The following is a 22,588-nucleotide window of genomic DNA, read 5'->3' as shown; positions in this document are numbered from 1 at the left end:
AAAATTTACTCTAAAAGGCACTATCCCATATCTATCATAATAATAATTATATAAAAGCATTGTACCATCTAATTCCATAAAATACATTATGAAATGAAGCTTATTTGCATATAATATACTCATTCGCATTGCCAAACAGTCTGCTCATATCTTCATCCTAAAACATTTTTCAGTTCCACTGTTATATGGTTTACTCAAAATATTTATTAATATTTTGAGAATGATGATTGTGAAACTGCATCTTTTTAACCAAGCAGCAAACTTGTAACAAAGATGAAAAAGAAAGTTCTTGGCTCCTTAAACTACTACTCACTTGTTGTCACAGAGAAAAATTTCATAATTCCTAGCATTAACACTGTTTATATTTTGACTCTAACTTTTCCAAATAGCATAAATTATCTTATTATATGGCCATACTGTGTTGGTTGTAGAGGACCACAGGGGTGAAGAGACATTACCAGTTTCCTTGAACAGTTTATAGTTAGCAAAAAGTTGTATGTAAACTAACAAACAGGATAAAACAATGTCAATGTATATCATATGAGTGTTTATTTTGTCCTATATTTCTTAGGTATATTTCATGTCATATCATTTTAATAAAGGAAATAGCAATTTTTATATTTGGAGCAAATAGGATTTATAGAAGTAAATTTCCCCATTGCAAAATGAAATTTTGAATCAGATTCTACTAATATATGACCATCTTTGAAACTTTTTTCATCTTACTTATGACTGAACAAGAAATTATATATTGTTGTAACATAATACACTATATAAGAAACATTTGAACTGAACATTTGTATTCAGTTTTTAGAACTCTCCATATATGTACAACTTATTTTAAAGAATCAGAATCAAGTTTCATTAAGGACAGGAGTCTCTATTTAAAATTTAGATGGGTGGGATCCCTGCACCAGCAGTGTCAGAAAAATTTGGGGGCTTGTTAGGAATGCAGAATCTCAGGCTCCACTCTGAACCTGAGTGGAGGTCAGGTCCTGCCTTTTAACAAGATCCTCAACAATGTCCTTGGCTTCACTCTATGACGATTCCTGACTTGTGGCACCAGCAATCTTGGGAAAACATCATCCAGTTTCTTGGATCCAGATCCTGGGGCCTCCCTTTCCCCAGCATCACTCCCACCCAGCCTGGACTCAATGACCCAGTGGTTTCTAAAACACGCCATTCAGCAAGACATGGTGGTGAACTCTGACTCTACATCTTCATGACTGAGGGACTCTTTTGCACAACACAAAGGGATAATGCTGAATGAATCACAGACTGGTGGATGGATGTGCCTTCCTAACACTTTTAATTAGCAGCACTGCCTATTAGGATGAACAGACTACTGCCATACATTACTCCCAAGCCCCTTACATGGAATAGAAATCTTATTTTCCACAAGCTGTGTGGCTGACAAGCTCTTGGTACTCTGGCCTGGTGTCAGGTCTGAGACTCTGAGGTGGTAGACCCGAGTTCAGGACATTGGATTACCAGAGACCTCCCAGGCCCAGGTAATAGCAATCGGCAAGAGCTCTTCCAGAGATCTCCATCTCAACGCTAAGACCCAGCTCTACCCAATGGCCAGCAAAATGCAGTGCTGGACGCCCCATGCCAAACAACTAGCAAGACAGGAACACAACCACACCCATTAGCACAGAGGCTGCCTAAAATCATACTAAGTTCACAGACGCTCCAAAACACACCACCAGACACAGCCCTGCCTACCAGAAAGACAAGATCCAGCCCCACCCACCAGAACACAGGCCCCAGTCCCCTCGACCAGGAAGCATACACAAGCCACTGAACCAACCTTACCCACTGGGGGCAAACACCAAAGACAACAGGAGCTACAAACCTGCAGCCTGTGAAAAGGAGACCCAAACACAGTAAGTTAAGCAAAACGAGAAGACAGAGAAGTATGCAGCAGATGAAGGAGCAATGTAAAAACCCACCAGACCAAACAAATGAAGAGGAGATAGGCAGTCTACCTGAAAAAGAATTCAGACTAATGATAGTAAAGATGATTCAAATTCTTGGAAATAGAATGGAGAAAATAAAAGAAACATTTAACAAGGACCTACAATAACTAAACAGTAAACAAACAATGATGAAGAATGCAATAAATGAAATTAAAAATTCTCTAGAAGGAAACACTAGCAGAATAACTGATGCAGAAGAACAGAGAAGTGACCTGAAAGATAAAACAGTGGAAATAGCTACCACAGAGCAGAATAAAGAAAAAACAATGAAAAGAATTGAGGAGAGCCTCAGAGATCTCTGGGACAACATTAAATGCACCAACATTCGAATTATAAGGTTTGCAGAAGAAGACAAAAAGAAAGTGTCTGAGAAAATATTTGAAGAGATTACAGTTGAAAACCTCCCTAACACGGGAGAGAAAATAGTCAAGTCCAGGAAGTGCAGAGAGTCCCATCAGGATAAATCCAAGGAGAAACATGCTAAGACACATATTAATCAAACTATCAAAAATTAAATACGAAGAAAAAATATTAAAACAGTAAGGGAAGAGCAACAAATAACATATTAGGAAATCCCCATAAGGTTAACAGCTGATCTTTCAGCACAAGCTCTGCAAGCCAGAATGGTGTGGCAAGATATACTGAGAGTGATGAAAGGGTAAAACCGACAATCAAGATTACTCTACCAAGGATCTCATTCAGATTCAACGGAGAAATTAAAAACTTTACAGAAAAACAAAATCAAACAGAATTCAGCACCACCAAACCAGCTTTACAACACACACTAAAGGAACTTCTCTAAGCAGGGAACACAGGAAAAGGAAAACACCTAAAATACCAAACCCAAAATAATTAAGAAAATGGTAATGGAAACATACATATTGATAATTACCTTAAATGTAAATGGAATATATGCTCCAACCAAAAGACACAGACTGTCTGAATGGATAAAAAAACAAGACCCGTGTATATGCTGTCTACAAGAGACCCACTTCAGACCTAGGGACACATACAGACTGAAAGTGAGGGGATGGAAAAAGATATTCCATGCAAAGGGAAATCAAAAGAAAGCTGCAGTAGCAATTCTCATATCAGACAAAATAGACTATAAAATAAAGACTATTACAAGTGACAAAGAAGGACACTACATAATGATCAAGGGATCAATCCAAGAATAAGATATAACAATTGTAAATATTTATGCACCCAACATAGGAGCACCACAATATATAAGGCAAATGCTAACAGCCATAAAAGGGAAAATCGACAGTAAAACAATCATACTAGGGGACTTTAACACCCCATTTTCACCAATGGACAGATCACCCAATATGTAAATAAATAAGGAAACACAAGCTTTAAATGACACATTAAACAAGATGGACTTAATTGATTTTTATAGGACATTCCATCCAAAAACAACAGAATACACTTTCTTCTTAAGTGCTCATGGAACATTCACCAGGATAGATCATATCTTGGGTCACAAATCAAGCCTTGGTAAATTTAAGAAAACTGAAATCGTATCAAGTATCTATTCTGACCACAATGCTATAAAACTAGATATAAATTACAGGAAAAAATCTGTAAAAAATACGAACACATGGAGGCTAAACAATACAATACTAAATAACCAAGAGATCACTGAAGAAATCAAAGAGGAAATCAAAAAATACCTAGAAACAAATGACAATGAAAACACAACAACCCTAATCCTATGGGATGCAGCAAAAGCAGTTTTAAGAGCAAAGTTTATAGCAATAAATTCCTACCTCAAGAAACAAGAAAAGTCTCAAATAAACAACCTAACCTTACATCTAAAGCAATTAGAGAAAGAAGAACAAAAAAACCTCACAGTTAGCAGAAGGAAAGAAATCATAAAGATCATATCAGAAATAAATGAAAAAGAAATGAAAGAAACAATAGTAAAGATCAATAAAACTAAAAGCTGTTTCTTTGAGAAGATAAACAAAATTCATAAACCATTAGCCAGACTCATCAAGAAAAAAGAGAGAAGACTCAAATCAATAGAATTAGAAATGAAAAAGAAGTAACAACTGACACTGCAGAAATACAAAGGATCATGAGAGATTACTACAAGCAACTATATGCCAATAAAATGGACAACCTGAAAGAAATGGACAAATTCTTAGAATAGCACAACCTTCTGAGACTGAACCAGGAAGAAAGAGAAAATATAAACAGACCAATCACAAGCACTGAAATTGAAACTGTGATTAAAAATCTTCCAACAAACAAAAGCCCAGGACCAGATGGCTTGACAGGCAAATTCTATTAAACATTTAGAGAAGAGATAACACCTATCCTTCTCAAACTCTTCCAGAATATAAGAGGGGGGAAAACTCCCAAACTCATTCTACAAGGACATCATCACCCTGATAACAAAACCAGACAAGGATATCACAATAAAAGCAAACTACAGACCAATATCACTGATGAATATAGATGCAAAAATCCTCAACAAAATAGTAGCAAACAGAACTCAACAGCACATTAAAAGGATCATATATTCTGACCAAGTGAAGTTTATCCCAGGAATGCAAGGATTCTTCAATATATGCACATCAATCAATGTGAGAAACCATATTTACAAATTGAAGGAGAAAAACCATATGATCATGACAATAGATGCAGAAAAAGCTTTCAACAAAATTCAGCACTGACTTATGATAAAAACCCTCCAGAAAGTAGGCATAGAGGGGACTTACCTCAACATATTAAAGGCCATATATGAAAAAGCCACAGCCAACATCATTCTAAATGGTGAAAAACTGAAATCATTTCCACTAAGATCAGGAACAAGACAAGGTTGCCCATTCTCACCACTATTATTCAGCATAATTTTGCAAGTTTTAGCCATAGCAATCAGAGAAGAAAATGAAATGAAAGGAATCCAAATTGGAAAAGAAGAAGTAAAACTGGCATTGTTTGCAGATGACATGATACTATACATAGAGAATCCTAAAGATGCTAACAGAAACTACTAGAGCTAATCAATGAATTTGGTAACATAGCAGAATACAAAATTAAAGCACAGAAATCTCTTGCATTGTTATACACTAATGATGAAAAATTTGAAAGAGAAATTAAGGAAACACTGCCATTTACCAGCGCAACAAAAAACTAAAATACCTAGGAATAAACCTACCTAAGGAGACAAAAGACCTGTATGCTGAAAACTATAAGACACTGATGAAAGAAATTAATGATGATACAAACAGATGGAGAGATATACCATGTTCTTGGATTGGAAGAATCAACATTGTGAAAATGACCAAACTACCCAAAGCAATCTATAGATTCAGTGTAATTCCTATCAAACTACCAATGGTATTTTTAACAGAATTAGAACAAAAAATTTCACAACTTGTATGGAAACACAAAAGACTTCAAATAACCAAAGCAATCTTGAGAAAGAAAAACAGAGCTGGAGGAATCAGGCTCCCTGACTTCAGACTACATTACAAAGCTACAGTAATCAAGACATTATGGTACTGGCACACAAACTGAAATGTATATCAGTGGAACAGGTTAGAATGCCCAGACATAAACCCATGCACATATGGTCACCTTATCTTTGATAAAGGAGGCACAAATATACAATGGAGAAAAGGCAGCCTCTTCAATATGTGGTTATGGGAAAACTGGACAGCTACATGTAAAAGAATGAAATTAGAATACTCCCTAACACCATAAACAAAAATAAAGTCAAAATGGATTAAAGACCTAAATGTAAGGCCAGACACTATCAAACTCTTAGAAGAAAACATAGGCAGAACACTCTATGACATAACTCACAGCAACATCCTTTTTGGCCTACCTCCTAGAGAAAGGGAAATAAAAACAAAAATAAGCAAATGGAACCTAATGAAACTTAAAAGATTTTGCACAGCAAAGGAAACCATAAACAGGATGAAAAGACAATGCTCAGAATGGGAGAAAATATTTGCAAATGAAGCAACTGACAATGGATTAATCTCCAAAATATACAAGGAGCTCATGCAGCTCAATATCAAAAAAACAAACAACCCAATCCAAAAATGGGCAGAAGACCTAAATAGACATTTCTCCAAAGAAGATATACAGATTGCCAACGAACACATGAAAGGATGCTCAACATCACTAATCATTAGGGAAATGCGAATCAAAACTACAATGATGTATCTCCTCACACTGGTCAGAATGACCATCATGAAAAAGTCTACAAACAATAAATGTTGGAGAGGGTGTGCAGAAAAGGGAACCCTCCTGCACTGCTGGTGGGAATGTAAATTGATACAGCCACTATGGAGAACAGTATGGAGGTTCCTTAAAAAACTACAAATAGAACTACCATATGACCCAGCAATCCCACTACTGGGCATATACCCTGAGAAAACTGTAATTCAAAAAGAGTCATGTACCACAACACTCATTGCAGCACTATTTATAATAGCCAGGACATGGAAGCAACTTAAATGTCCAATGACAGATGAATGGATAAAGAAGATGTGGCACATATATACAATGGAATATTACTCAGCCATAAGAAGAAACGAAATTGAGTTATTTGTAATGAGGTGGATGGACCTAGAGTCTGTCATACAGAGTGAAGTCAGTCAGAAAGAGAAAATCAAATACTGTATGTAACACATATACATGGAATCTAAATTAAAAAAAAATGGTCTGAAGAACCTAGGGGCAGGACAGGAATAAAGATGCGGAGAAGTGGAGAGTGGACTGAGGACACGGAGAGGGGGAGGGGTGGGCCTGGATGAGGTGAGAGAGTGGCATGGACATATATACACTACCAAATGTAGAATGGATGGCTGGTGGGAACCAGCTGCATAGCAGAGGGAGATCAGCTCAGTGCTTTGTGACCACCTAGAGGGGTGGGATAGGGAGGGTGGGAGGGAGACACAAGAGGGAGGGGATATGGAGATATGTGTATATGTGTGGCTGATTTACTTTGTTATACAGCAGAAGCTAATGCAGCATTGTAGAGCAATTATAATTCCAATAAAGATACTGAAAAAAAGGAAAAAAAAAGACTCCACACAAAAACTACTGGAACTGATAAACAAATTCAGCAAGGTAGCAGGATACAAGGTTAACATACAGAAATCCGTTCCATTTCTTTACACTAATGTGAACTATCATAAAGGGAAAGTTAAAAAAAATCCCTTTTAAAATTGCATCAAAACTAAAATACTTAGGAATAAACCTGACCTAGGAGGTGAAAGACTTATACACTGAGAAGCATAAAACATTGATAAAAGAAACTGAAGATGATTCAAAAACTGAAATTTACCCCACATTCTTGTATTGGAAGAAATAGTATTGTCAAAATGGCCATATTACCAAAAGCAATCTATAGATTTAATGTGATCTCTTTCAAATTACCTATGATATTTTTCACAGAACTAGAAAAAATAATCCTAAAATTTATATGGAACCATAAAATACCCAGAATTGCCAAAGCAATGCTGAGGGAAAAGAATAAAGCTGGAGGAATAACACTCCCAGACTTCAGACAATACTACAAAGCTACAATAATCAAAACAGTGAGGTATTGGCACAAAAATAGACATATGGATCAAAGGAACAGAATAGAGAGCCCAGAAATAAACCCCCAAACCTAAGGTCAATTAATCTTTGACAAAGGAGGCAAGAATATACAGTGGAGAAAAGAACGTGTCTTCAGCAAATGGTGTTGGGAAAGCTGGAGAACCACATGTAAATCAATGAAATTAGAACACTTGCTTACACCATACACAAAAATAAACACAAAATGGTTTAAAGACTTAAATATAAGACATGACACCATAAAATCCTAAAAGAGAACATAAGCAAAACATCCTCTGACATAAATCATACCAATGTTCTCTTAGGGCAATCTCCCAAGGCAATAGAAATAAAAGCAAAAATACACAAATGGGACCTAATCAAACTTATAAGCTTTTGCACAGCAAAGGAAACCATAAACAAACGAAAATACACCCTACAAACTGGTAGAAAATATTTGCAAATGATGTGACCAACAAGGGATTAATTTCCAAAATATCCAAACAGCTCATACAACTCAATAACAACAAAAAGTAAAATAAAAAAACGGGCAGAAGACCCAATAGACATTTCTCCAGAGAAGAGATATAGATGGCCAATAGGCACAAGAAAAATGCTCAACATTACTAATTATTAGAGAAATGCAAATCAAAACTACAGTGAGCCATCTCCTTACACTGGTCAGAATAGCCATCATTAAAAGTCTACAAGTAATAAATGCTGGAGAGATTGTGGGGAAAAGGGAACCCTCCTACACTGTTGGTGGGAATGTAAATTGGTGCAGCCACTGTGGAAAACAGTGTGGTGGTTCCTTAAAAAACTAAAAATAGAGCTGCTCTATGATCCAGTAATCCCACTCCTGAGCATATATCCAGAAAAGATGAAGACTCTAATTAAAATTCTACATAAATATGGAATCTAAAAAAAAAAAAAAGGTTCTGAAGAACCTAGGGGCAGGACAAGATGCAGACATAGAGAGTGGACTTGAGTGGACTTGAGGACATGTGGAGGGGGAAGGGTAAGATGATATAAAGTGAGAGAGTGGCATTGACGTATGTACACTACCAAATGTAAAATAGATAGCTAGTGAGAAGCAGCCGCATGGCACAGGGAGATCAGCTCGGTGCTTTGTGACCACCTAGAGGAGTGGGATAGGGAGGGTGGGAGGGAGACACAAGAGGGAGGGGATATGGGGATATATGTATACATGTCGTTGATTCACTTTGCTGTCCAGCAGAAACTAGCACAACATTGTAAGGCAATTATACTCCAATAAAGATGTTAAAATAAATAAATAAAATAAAATAAAATTTAAATGGATTTTTAAAAACTGGAATGCTTATTACTGATAGGGTAGTGGAAATACAAATGATTTCAAACATAGACACTTATTAAAATACATGTAAAAGAGTAAAAATAAAAAGCTTGTTATTTTAAAGATTCCAGAAAAATAAAATACAATATATTTTATAATGTAGATATTCAAAAATTAGGGTTATCACAGGGGAATTGATGCCTAGCTATTCCCCAAGGCAACCTGGGAAGAATCCACTATGGACATTCCTCACCTAAACATTGATAAATGAGAAGTCTTTCAGGTAAATAAGCAGAGAGAGAACATTTCAGACATAGAACATGTGAGGAAAGATGGTATTGTAAGTAGGAATTCAGTTTGTTTAAGACACTAAACAGCCCCTTGTAGTAGGAGCATATAAGTGAAGAGTAAAGTGATACAAAATGAAGATGAAGCATTTCCCTAAGGTAGCCTGTGATTTCTCCTAAGAAATGCATGACAGATTGGCTCCATCTTTTAACCCAAATGAATGGTAACTTGAAGACATTGCAGGTTAGTTGTTCTCAATTATTGGAGGTGAAGAGTCTTCCCTAGGGGGAAGGGATAGTTAGGGAGTTTGGGATTGACAGGTATACATTTCTATATTTAAAATGGATAACCAACAAGGAGTTACTGTATAGCACAGGGACATGTGGATAACCACAGGACCTACTACCGTTAAATGTTATGCGGCAGCCTGGATGGGAGGGGAGTCAGAGGAGAATGGATACATGTATATGTATGGCTGAGTCCCTTTGCTGTGTACCTGAAACTATCACAACATTGTTAATCAGCTATACTCCAATATAAAATAAAAAGTTAAAAAAAAAAAGAATTCAGGTTTTGTTTCCAGTGGGTTAGGATATAGTAACTGATAAACTCTAGGATCCTAGAGCTACTCTAAGTATAGTGCAGACTGACTCCTACCCTGACATATAACATATGACAAAATGAATGAACTGAGCGGAGACCTACTGCACTTCAGATGGGAAGGGGTTGGGTCATGGTGTTATCCCTTGCAGAAGGAACACAGGCCTGCTGACTCCCAGCCTGTTGACCTTTGGGGCCTGAGTTGCCACTGAACTACGTATGCAATCTTCTTCCCATGCAGTACTGCTTTCCTGGGCCTTAAATGATGCCCCAAACATATTCTTGGCCCCTGAGCCCCCTCCATTTTCTTGAGATAACTCCCTTAACTATAAATGAGTGAAATGGCATACTCTTAGAAATAAAAGATTCCTTATATACCAGCATTTGAAGACAAGGTTTTCACATCAACAACCTGAACAAATGTGCCTAGCCTGCAGTGATGGCAGAAGGGTTTTTCTTGATGGTTCATCTCACTCCATCCCTGCACAGGCTTAGGCATACAGAAGCCAAGGGATGGGGTCTAGGTTACCCTACTCTCCTGCTATGTCATTATCACTTACGAGCTGCATGTACACAGGCATTTTACCTTTCTGAAGCTCTGTCTCTCCACTGATAATATGGACACAATAATACTTTTTTTCCCTTGTGAATTATAAAGATTACTGTGTTTAAAAATTCTTTCAAAATCACCAGGATAAATTCCTCCCTCTTTAATAATTGCATCACTGTTAAGTTAGGTCAGACAAATAACCTCCAGACCATAGGCAGGAAGTAGAGAGAGCATAGAGCCTCGGGAGTATATTTTACGAAAGGAAAGAGCAATGGCAAAGCGGGTGTGGGAAGACAGATTTCATACCCATGGATAAGGAAACATAAAGAAGGAATGCTGTGAGCATACAACTTAAGGCACAAGTTTCCCAAATGTGAAAGATATCTAAAGATATTCTGTTGTCCTAATCACAGCTTCTGGACAAGAAGTGGAAGATGTGTCCCAGGAGGCCTCAAGGGACCCCTCCAGCATCTTTGGTGTTTAGAATCTAAACTTAATGTGTTACTCCCACTATTTTGTTAATCTGACTTCACTTCTTCACAAAACATTGGAGGTAACATTTCCTACTGGAAGGCTGTTTTGAAATTCCCAAGTTGTGCTATGTGCCACTCCTTTTGACTCCTACCTCTTGAGCATTACTGCATCATATTTCTAACCATGTTATACTGAAACCATTAATAAATTTGCCAATTATTTTCACAGAAGGAACAGTGTATGTTTTTCTTTGTCCTCTCAAAGTCCAGGAGACTGCCTGGCTGCCTAGTTCAAGTAGGTTCTTTATGATATAAAAGGAACTGAAATTAACTCTCCTATATTTTGCCTATACTTAAATTTGTCTTTAAGCCTCCAAATGCTGAGATCTTATCATTCCAATCCCATCCTCAACTCAGTTAAAACAAGTTGAATTTTTCAGATCCTTCTATTCATTTTTCTGGAGTTGATTCCTTTGTTAAAATTAAATACAAAATGCAGACTGGAACTGGAAATTCCCTGATCAGATAAAAACACTTAAACCACCTATACAAAACTAAATCTAGTTTATTTCATAGACCTAAGTGAAACTTAAATTAGGTCATTTCTTGTAAATGACTCTGATAATCCTAAAAGAAACAAGATCTCTTCCCCCAGATGGTATAAGATAATCAGTTTTAATCAGTCCCCTACTATTGAAAACCCTCATTGTAACAACCAATCACTGTAAAGATTAAACAGCTACTTCATTTTTGCTTTATAAGCCATCATCAAACATCATGCCCCGAGCTTTACATCAGTTTTAAACTTGAAAGCTCCCACCTCAAACTGTTCTTATATGCACAAAAACTCTTACAAAATACTATTTGGTGGTTTTAATTTTGCTATTTCCAGATTTTTTACATCTTTAATTAAAATATTCTTTCTCAAAGACTTCTGTCCAAGTCCTCGCCTCTTTGCAGACTTAACTCAGATCCTATCTATAAGGGTTAAGAAGCTATTGTTGACCCATCCAATAAGAAGGAATTTATCCTGTTTCCTATTTCTTTCCCCCTATTCAGTTCAATGTACCAGCTTAATTCTTATCTTACAGTCCTAAAAGGAGTATACTTTTGTTTTAAAACTGTGAAGCCACTAAAAGGACACCAAATTAGAAAGTGAGAAAAATTTAAAGTCCTAGCTCTGCCATTCACTAGCCTGTAGACTTAACTAAGTCACATAATTTTTGTAAAATTGATTTCCCATATATTGAAATTACATAAACACATAGCCAAATATGTTATATTGTGTTATTTTATAATGTTATGCAATGTTATATATTTAAGATACAAAAGAACAGGGCTTAAACAAGCTTATCTATTTTATGCTCCTTAAAAAATATGGGGATTTGAAGCAATATTTAATAGAGTGAAAAATAATATAAAAATCAAAAAGTGTCCTGCTACTATAGAAAAATATGTAACACCACCCAGTCACTCTTTGTCCCAGAAGAATGTGTGATATATTTGTAAGAATACATAGTACAATTCAGTATGTATAGTCTATGAATTACAAACTATAAGCATGAGAAAATATATTATGACAAAGGATTTATTAGTAAAATGGTCTTATCTTTTATCAGTTCTTGAGGGAGAGACTACGGTTGCCAAATCAGACTCTGATTATGATTGATGGAGCCCTTGCCATGCTAAGTAATAACTTTATAGAAAGGGAACGGCCCTTCTATCCACTAGAATCTAAAATGCTTTCTTTACTTTCCATCTCATCCTCCCACTTCCATAATTCAATCAAATGTATTTCTATGATTACATATTTAGCTTCCCCTGTTTATTTTAATATATATATTCATAATACATAAAAGTCATACCACTCAAATTTAATTGGAAAATTTTCAAAATTATATAATTTATATATTATAATACATTTATAATTATTTTTATTTCTGATTTCTACTAGGTATGACATGTTGCTATTGCTATGTTATTATTGTTTTTTAATTATAGTTACAAGTTTTAGCTAAGTTTTAACTTCACTTCGGAAAATGAATAGCACTATTCTATTAATCCTGAGACTAAAATATCTTTGACAAGATTATTCCCCCTTTTAAAAATGTAGTTCAATGTCATAAATATGTCATAATACTATAAACACCAAGTTCAAATAAAACAGGTCAATATAAAAATTTTGAAAAAACAAAACTAAATATATGTATACAAAACATATTTATTTTAACAATATAATAAAGACTTCATTCAAAAAACTGGAGGGCTTCCCCGGTGGCGCAGTGGTTAAGAATCTGCCTGCCAATGCAGGGAACACGGGTTCGAGCCCTGGTCTGGGAAGATCCCACATGCTGCGGAGCAACTAAGCCCGTGAGCCACAACTACTGAGCCTGTATGTCTGGAGCCTGTGCTCCACAACGGGAGAGGCCGTGACAGTGAGAGGCCTGCGCACCGTGATGAAGAGTGGCCCCCACTCGCCGCAACTGGAGAAAGCCCTCGCACAGAAGCGAAGACCCAATACAGCCAAAAATAAATAAATAAAAAAAACACAAAACAAAACTGGAGACTTCTTTCTGAATTGGTGTAAACCCTAAATTATAAATTTTTAAAAAATACAGTTTTAATCTAATACTATCAAGTTTATACTGTACACCTTGGGTAAAATCCTTACTTAGCAGAGTCCCTTGGGGGAATTGTTGTACTGCTTAGATAAGAACTATTTAAGATTAGCATTTCAATTATTTGACAGCAAATGGGAACTTCAAAAGTGCTTTAAGAGCTCTAAAACACTTATTATCTTAAGTAGTTTGAAATAGTCTTTATTTTATGTATACTATTAATTTGATTAACAAATCCTTTCCTTGTAGAGCTCATAGAGATAAATGTCAGCCTGAACCAAGGCTGAAGCACTGCAAAATCTAAATTAGACCCATGCAATTTAATGAGACCTTAATGTAGTTCTTCCCTGAACCAACATGGAAGTGCTGTCTCCTGACACAGTGAGCTACCTCAATGGAGGGTAGTATGGGGCAAATGCAAGTTTCTTCCCAATTTACATATTTGGAAAGTATAGCTTTAATATTTCTTAAGTATTTGTATAACAAAACAAGGGATTTAAACACATGTTAGAGTGGTATTCCTACAGTTCTAATGTTAGAGAGAAAAAGGCAAAACATTTATTTAGCAGGAAATTGACACAGCAGGAAACTGATGCTCTCTTTGAAATACAGGCAAAGGCAAAGACCCATATATTTCAAATGAAGCTATGCAATTTTAAGTACATGTATTAGATTTTGAAACTGTAATCAGTATTTTAAATATAACACAGTGGAATAGTGATATTGGGGAAAAGATAAACATCCATCCAGAAACAAGCTATTATTGACTCATATTTGTTGACAGGCATACCCAAATCCTGTGATAATAAAAGCAAGGATCCTCAATAAGATGTTTGGATTGGTCGGATCTCAGACAGATTCATGCAGCATGTCAGAAGAGTAAGACTTTCCTACCCCAGGGTCTCCTCAAGCAGCCCTCCCAACTAATTTGTAGAACATGTAAGGCCATGAGGATATATAGTTCTAAAAGATTTATTAACTACCTAGTACTGGCATGACAGGGAGAAGTAAGTTATCAGCAGAATAACAAGTCTTCAGATATCCAGCTTTTCTTCAACTAGTGTGCTTAGCTATCCATAATATCAAATACCTCTTCCTCTGTTTCTCCTTTGACTCATGCAGGTTCTTGCACAGTTTCAAAGCCTGGGTAAAATATGTACCACCCAGGCTAGTATCATAGTGCTTTTTACTTCAATGCCCAATTTACAGCAAAAAACCTACTGCCTTGTATTACCAAGATGTTTCTTTAATAATAAAACCTAACTACTTATTTCTTAAATTGCATTTAAACCTGAACATGAGGTTATATTCTGAATTTTGAGAAGTATCATTGGATTCGCATTTCATCTGAATCAGTATACTAATGCTCTGTGTTATAACCAGATGACTGTAATCTCTCTCACTCAGAAGAGGTCACTGTTGTGATTAATCTAGACATCGGGCACTGTTCCATAGGATGTGCCTTTCCTCATATGAAATTGCTAAAAGTCTTTAAACGTGTGTGGTAAAAATTGAGTGAATTACCTCTGAACTTATAATTACATGACAGTTGATTTGAGCTTCTTCCTTCAGGAGAAGGACTCATAGGTGATGCTCCCTGACTTTTCCATTTAAGTAAATACATTACAGATTAAGTATGATTACACAATTTTTAAGGCCATAAATTTCCCTATTAAATAAAATAACTTTTTTATTTAGATCTTTTAAGTTGCCAACAGTACTGTTGGCTTGGCCAGAAAGTTCATTCGGGTTTTTCATAGGCTCTTATGGAAAAACCCGCATGAACTGAACGAACTTTTTGGCCAACCCAATAGTAGTGGTACCACTGATTGGTTTGACAATTATGTGGACAATTATGTGGACATGACCCTTCCCAAATCAATAAAATCTTTATTTACAGCTATGCTAGACCAAATAGATCAGAATATTTATAAATCTTATAGATGTTTTCCATGACACCTGAAATTTAATTGCACAGGTATCACAGAGTTGACACCATGGATATAATATATCATTGGCATGTCTATTTGACCAATAGACCCTCATTTGCATAAAATACACCCTTGCCTGCAGCATTCTAATTAGAAGGAAAGTGCTAGTATTTTCCTAAATAACTAGTCTTAGAATCTAGGACAAAGAGATTTTAAGAAAAAAAGAAAAAATAGAGCCTTGTCAAATCACAAACAAATTTTATCAAGTTTGATAAAACTCTCTTGAATTAAAGCCTTAAAGGATAATGACTTAAATGGGAGAAACAAATCAAAAACAAAAACAATGAAATATCACCTCATACCAGTCAAAATGGCCATCATCAAAAAATCTACAAACAATAAATGCTGGAGAGAGGGTGGAGAAAAGGGAACCCTCCTACACTTTTGGTGGGAATTAAATTGGTACAACCACTATGGAGAACAGTGTGGAGGTTCCTTAAGAAACTAAAAAGAAAAAAAAAAAAAAAGAAACTAAAAAGAGAGCTACCATATAATCCAGCAATCCTACTCCAGGGCATAAATCCGGAGAAAAACATGGTTTGAAAGGATACATGCACCCCAATGTTCATTGCAGCACTGTTTACAATATCCAAGAATGGAAGCAACCTAACTGACCATTGACACATATTGGATAAAGAAGATGTGGTACATATATACAATGGAATATTACTCAGCCATTAAAAAGAATGAAATAATGCCATTTGCAGCAACATTGGTAGACCTGGAGATTATCATACTAAGTGAAGCAAGTCAGACAGAGAAAGACAAATATCATATGATATCACTTATATGCAGAATCTAAAAAAAATGATACAAATGAACTTATTTACAAAACAGAAACAGATTAACAGAATTAGAGAACGAACTTATGGTTACCAGGGGGAAAGGTGGGCAGGAGGGACAGACTGGGAATTTGGGATTGACATGTACACAGTGCTATATTTAAAATAGATAACCAACAAGGACCCATTGTATAGCACAGGGAATGCTGCTCAATATTCTGTAATAACCTAAGTGGAGAAAGAATTTGAAGAAGAATGGATACATGTATATGTATAACTGAATCACTTTGCTGTACACCTGAAACTAACACAATTCCAATATAAAATTAAAAAGTTTAAAAAAGTTTACTTTCAGGCAGCATTTTTTTCTATCTCTAACAAATGGAATAATGCCTAAAATTTTAATTCAGAGAATGTATAATGAAGACTATTGACTAATAGTTTCTGGTTGAATGTCAGCTTCAGTTACTTTTTTCTTAAATTGAAGTATGGTTGATTTACAATATTTTGTTAGTTTCAGATGTACAGCATAGTGATTCAGTATTTTTGCAGATTATATTTCATTGTAGGTTATTACAAGATAATGGTAATAATTCCCTGTGCTATACAGTAAATCATCACTGCTTATTTATTTTATGTATAGCGGTTTGTTTCTGTTAATCCCATGCCCCTAATTTGTCCCTCTCCCCCTTCATCTCCCATTTTGTAACCACAAGTTTTTTCTATGTCTATGAGTCTATTTCTGTTTTGTATATGTATTCATTTGTATTATTTTTAGATTCCACATATAAGTGATATCATATAGTATTTTTCTTTTCCTGTCTGACTTATTTCACTAAGCATAATATTCTCTAGGTCCATTCACATTGCTGAAAATTGCAATATTTCATTCTTTTTTACTCCCAAATACACTGTAGTCCTACAAAGGACCATTTGAAATTTGGCAAAAGTGAGCACTGTGACAAGATATTCTTCTAGAATTTACAGCTTAAAGCAACAAACTAAAGAATTCATTCTCAGTAGAGCATTATAAAAGAGACACAGAAGAAATGCTAGTGTTAGGAGCTGCATTCTGACTGCCTAAGTTCAGTCCTACCAGGTCATGGAAAATAATGAGTTAAGACTTAACTAGCTTTTTATATCTCTAAGCCAGGTATCCTTAAAACTCCAGCTATAGAAGAGAAATTTAAAAATGAGAAATAGAAGCTATTGCATGAGATCATACAAATAGTAGGAAAACCAATGTTCATGTTATTTCCATTAACCATTTTCCTTCTCAGCTTTGATGAGTTTAAGTATGGTCTTGTCCTATGACACCCCAAAAGTCGGTTGGGGGAAATAAATATCCTGGTTTAACAAAGAAAATTCAGTCAACTCTGAATGTCATATTTGATCCAGAGAACAAATGTAGTATCTCATGGTTCTGAGACAAGAGGAAAGGGGGCAGGGCACAACCTTTAAATGACATAGTCATTGTGGATATGACAAAAAGTGGTTAGAATCTATAGGCCCAAGATGGTGGAAGATTTAACTTCCAGCAGACCTTGAGCCTCATTATACACTCCTTTTAATACATTAGCATGCTAAATGACATACCCACAGGTGCCATGACAGTTCCAAGGTTGACCATAAAAGGCCAAAAAGTGGGTGGTGGCCCAACTCCTGGCCCAAATCCCTGCCCTTTCCCCAAAATAGTTGGAATTATCCTCCCACTCATTAGCCTATGAGATTACCCAGTCCATAAAAATTGACCACCCCATATTTTGAGCCCTCTTGTCTTCTGAAATGGCACACATTCTGTCTATGGAATGTGTATCTCCCTAAATAAAGTTGCTTTCCCACTTAGTTCTTGGGGCAGAGCTCTCTTGCCTGCCTGCTTGTATCCTTCACAAGTGTCTTATATTAATAAACCTACTTCTTGCCTATAGCTTTGCCTCTTGCTGAATTCCTTCTGCACTAAGACAAAGAACCTGAGCTTCATTAAGTCCTGTAACCAGGTGTGCAATTTAAGCTGGGAGATTGTGGGTTCCAGTCCCCTCCTAAGCTGGAGATTGTGGGTTCGAGTCCCACCTGAGGCGCAACTGGGTTTGAGTCCCACCAAAGGTGCTACTGAGTTCAAGTCCCAATGTGAGGTGTGTGGTTTCAGTTTTAGAGATGACATTAAGGATTTACATGCCTTTGTTAGAGCATGTACAAAGAGACTGGACTAGGAAAAAAAGAGAAGCAGAAAGTAGCCTTGTGTAAGCAAATTTTTGAGTGAAGTTAGTTAATGATCACAGTAACCCTAGATTCTTAGTCTTCTAAATCTTTTGTGCTATTTACCAAAACTATTTTTATTTCATTCATAAAGCATATCTGATTTCACTAGGAGTCAGAGTTACTCCTGGGGGAAATGTACACCATCCTCAAATAATCTTCTGAACCAGAAACCTTCCTCCAGCAAACCCATGATAATGTCTTTCAGCTTTCTTATCTTGTGATTTAGAACACTAACAGAGCTGCCATTCGCTGTCACCATCCCAAAACTGCCATGTCATCATTGCCCAGTTTCCCATACATATAATTTAGTTTCAGGAGAAAGTGAAGGGATAACAGCCTTGCTAGTATATAAGATGTTTGTGCTGTGTGTGTGTAGATCATATTTTTACTATTAATTTTATTGAGGCAAAATTTACATATGGTGAAATACACAAATGTTAAGCAGAGAGTTTGATAATTTTTGTCAAACTTACACCAAAACTTCCAAACTCCAATAAAAATATAAAATATTTCCCTATTCCAGAAAGTTTCTTTCTGCTTTCTTTTTAGACAGACTTGGCCACCCCAGAAGTAAACACCATCCTTATTTCTATCATCATAAATTTGCTTATTCATACAGTATCATCAACATTTGTTAAAATCAGTAGTCTTAAATTTAGCAGTTTTAGTGGGTATGAAATGTTATCTCATTGTGATCTTATTTTCAACTGACTAACGACTAATAATAATAAGTACCTTTTCATGTGGTTATTGTTCATACATATATATTCTTTATAACCATTCTTTAGAAATCATTTTTATTTTGAATTTAAGATTTGATTTTTATTTAAAATTTGCCAATTTTCAGTAGGTTATGTGTCTCCTTATTATGAGTTATTAGTGTTCTTAAATATTCAAACCTTTTGATAGACATACGTACCAATATTTTCTCTCAGATTGTGGCTTATGTGTTCATTTTTCTATTGCTACATTTGTATGTAGTTAAAAACTTTGATGAGGTCTAACTTATCAATTTGTTTCTATTATGGTTAGTGATTTCTGTGTCCTCTAAGATAAAATTTTGCTACCTTAAGAAGATGTTCTCTCAAGTGCTCTGTATTTTTAGGTTTTTTTGTGTGTTTGGGTCTATAATCTCAGCTCAAGACAATTTTTTGTGTAGGGTAAGCTAGGGGTCAAAGTTAATTTTTCTATGTGGTTATACAGTTTTCCAGCACCCTAACAGAAAAAAGTTTTCATTTCCTATAAATTGCTTTAGAGAATTTGTGGAACTTCAGATAATTGTGGATATGTGGGTACATTTGTAGATTCTATTCTTGTCCATTGATCTATAAGCCTTAGCCAGCATAATAAGACAAGAAAAGGAAAAAGAGGCATACAGATTGAAAAGAAAGAAATAAAATTGTCACTATTTGCAAATATCATGATTGTGTACATAAAAAAAACCCTGAGTCAACCAAAACCTCTAAGAACTAATAAGTGAGTTCTCAAATTTGCAGAATAAAACATCAACACAAAAAATCAATCATATTTCTGTATATTAGCAACAAACATGTGGGAACCAAATTTTAAAACACAATATCATTAGCAATTACTCTGGAAAATAAATGAAATACTCATGTGTTAATATAACATATACATGTGAATGAGGCTTTTTCTGGGAACTGTGAGAGAGGTCAAATGGTTATAATGCTCCAGAGATGGAAATTTATGATGAACTCCAAATAGTCTGCTCCTTCCAGTAGCTGCAAGGCTGCTGCTTATCACAACTATACCATGGTTGCAAGGCTGCTGGTTTTCAAGGCTACCACAAAGCTGAGGGTGTAGGTCAAATTAAAACACCATAATTTCTGCTGTTCTTACTGAAGTTCAGTTACTTTTCAGTATTAAATAACTATAAGAAAACCTGCCTTGGTACAGAGCACAGCAAGGAAAACAACTGTGTCTGAGAAGTGAAATGACTAGCCAGCTCTCAAGGGAATTCACAACCTATTTTAAATGTGCCTATAAATTATTTGAAACTCCTCACTTTAAGAGAAAGAACTTAGTTTCCTTCCTATTGAGGATGGGCTGGACTTGGTGATTTCTAATAAATAGAAAGTGACGGTGTGTGACTTCAAAGTCTAGAATCTTCCTCTTTCCTCTCTCTCTCTTAAATTGTTCACTCTAGACAATTAGGGTCTATGCTGAGATCAGGTCTATAGAGAACTACATGTGACAAAGAAATGAAGTCTACAGCCAACAGTCAGGTGAGTGAGGTTTCTTGAGAGCAGATTCTGTAGCACTGGTCACATTCTCAGATCACTGAGTCCAGACAACATCTTCACTACAACCTTATGACAGACTATAATCAAGTATCATTCAGATAAACTGCCCCCAGATTTTTGACCCCTAGAAACACATTGAGCTGCTGAATTTTTTGGTATTAGATATTTAACACATAGCCCATATTCCTAATACTCAAGAAATTCAAAAATTCAAGCTGTGAATTTAAAATGTCTCTGCTAAATAGGACTCTAGTTTCTTAATGGAAATAAAAAATCCTCTCTGGAGAAACACACCTTCATTCTAATAGAATCCCCAAAGAATTCTCACAAATACTATTTTCAAAAGAAAATGAAAAATTTAATATAAAGTATTTCTAGCCACAAATAAATAAGACACTTGAAAGTATATATAAAAATTAACAGAACTATAATAATTACTTACAGTGGAATTAACACAAATAGCATATAAGTAAGGAAGAGACTATTCTTCCTATTTTCTGAAAAATTAAAAAGCAACTTGAAAAAAATGAGGAAAACTATAAGTAATGACAAAGCAAATTTGAAAAAAAGTACATTGCAAAAATAAATATATATACTAATTAAAAGAAAAAATTCAAAGGACAGGTTTAAGAGCTGATTAGACATAGCCAAAGAGATAAACAGTTGAATTCAAAAGTAGATCGTAAGTTTTCCACAATGCAGCATAGAGACAAGAAGGAAATACATATATTATATGGAAGAGAGGTTAAGAGACAGGAAGTATGGAGTGAGAAAGCTGAATACATATTGTTGGTGAAATAAAATTAAAAACAGATCTCCTGCCAAACCAGAAACTTCTCCACAAAAGAAGAGAAAAAATACAATTTTGTACTGAATAAGCATTAAACAAAAATATGATTGCATAATCGACAGTTGGCTAGAGATTGCAAAGACAGAAGAAATCTCATCCTTTTATATAGCAAAGCAGGTGTAGCTCTTCTCACACGTGTTCTCAAGATAAACAATGAATAGTCTTCAAGTCCAGAGACAGACACATATAAAGGGAAAACAATGAGAAGAGAGTCAGAAATCAGATGGCCATCTATAAGGCAAGGAGAGAGACCTGGAACATATTTTTCCCTCAGAGTCCTCAGAAGGAACCAACCCTGCAGACACTTTAATTTCAGACTTCTAGTTTCCAAATCTGTGAGATAATATATTTCTGATGTTTAGGTCACCAAGATTGTGGTACTTTGATACAGCAGCCCTAAAAAACTAACACAAAGGAGAAAATAAAGATATTTCCAGACAAATCCATGGAAGTTTCCCACCAGCAGACTATCATTAAAAGAAAATCTGGGGGCTTGCAGGGGATGTGGGTTTGAGCCCTGGTCTGGGAAGATCCCACATGCTGCGGAGCAACTAGGCCCATGAGCCACAGCTACTGAGCCTGTGCGTCTGGAGCCTGTGATCCACAACAGGAGAGGCCACGTTAGTGAGAGGCCTGCACACTGCAATGAAGAGTGGCCCCCGCTTGCCACAACTGGAGAAAGCCCTCTCACAGAAACAAAGACCCAACACAGCCCAAAGTAAATAAATAAAGAAAATCTGAATGATATATGAGGACAATGATCCAAGAAAGAAGATCTGAGATGCAAAAATGGATAAAAAGCAAAGAAGCAATAAGGATGTGGCTAAATGTATTCCAGCATTAGCTTTCTGAATCAAAAATGGCATCATATGGACTTAATAAGACAGAATTAAATAAAATAGCATATGATAGAAAAAGGACTAAATGTAGTTAATATGTTCAAAATCTCTTATAAGGGAAAAGAGAAAATATAACAATTAAATTTAAGACTATTAAAAAATAAAGTATGCATATTATAATCTCTGGATTGATCACAGAAAGAATAATAAAATAT

Source organism: Orcinus orca, chromosome 5 (assembly GCF_937001465.1).
Source record: "Orcinus orca chromosome 5, mOrcOrc1.1, whole genome shotgun sequence".
Classification (NCBI taxonomy): domain Eukaryota; kingdom Metazoa; phylum Chordata; class Mammalia; order Artiodactyla; family Delphinidae; genus Orcinus; species Orcinus orca.
The sequence above is the reverse complement of the archived record's forward strand: the minus strand, read 5'-3'. Positions refer to the sequence as shown.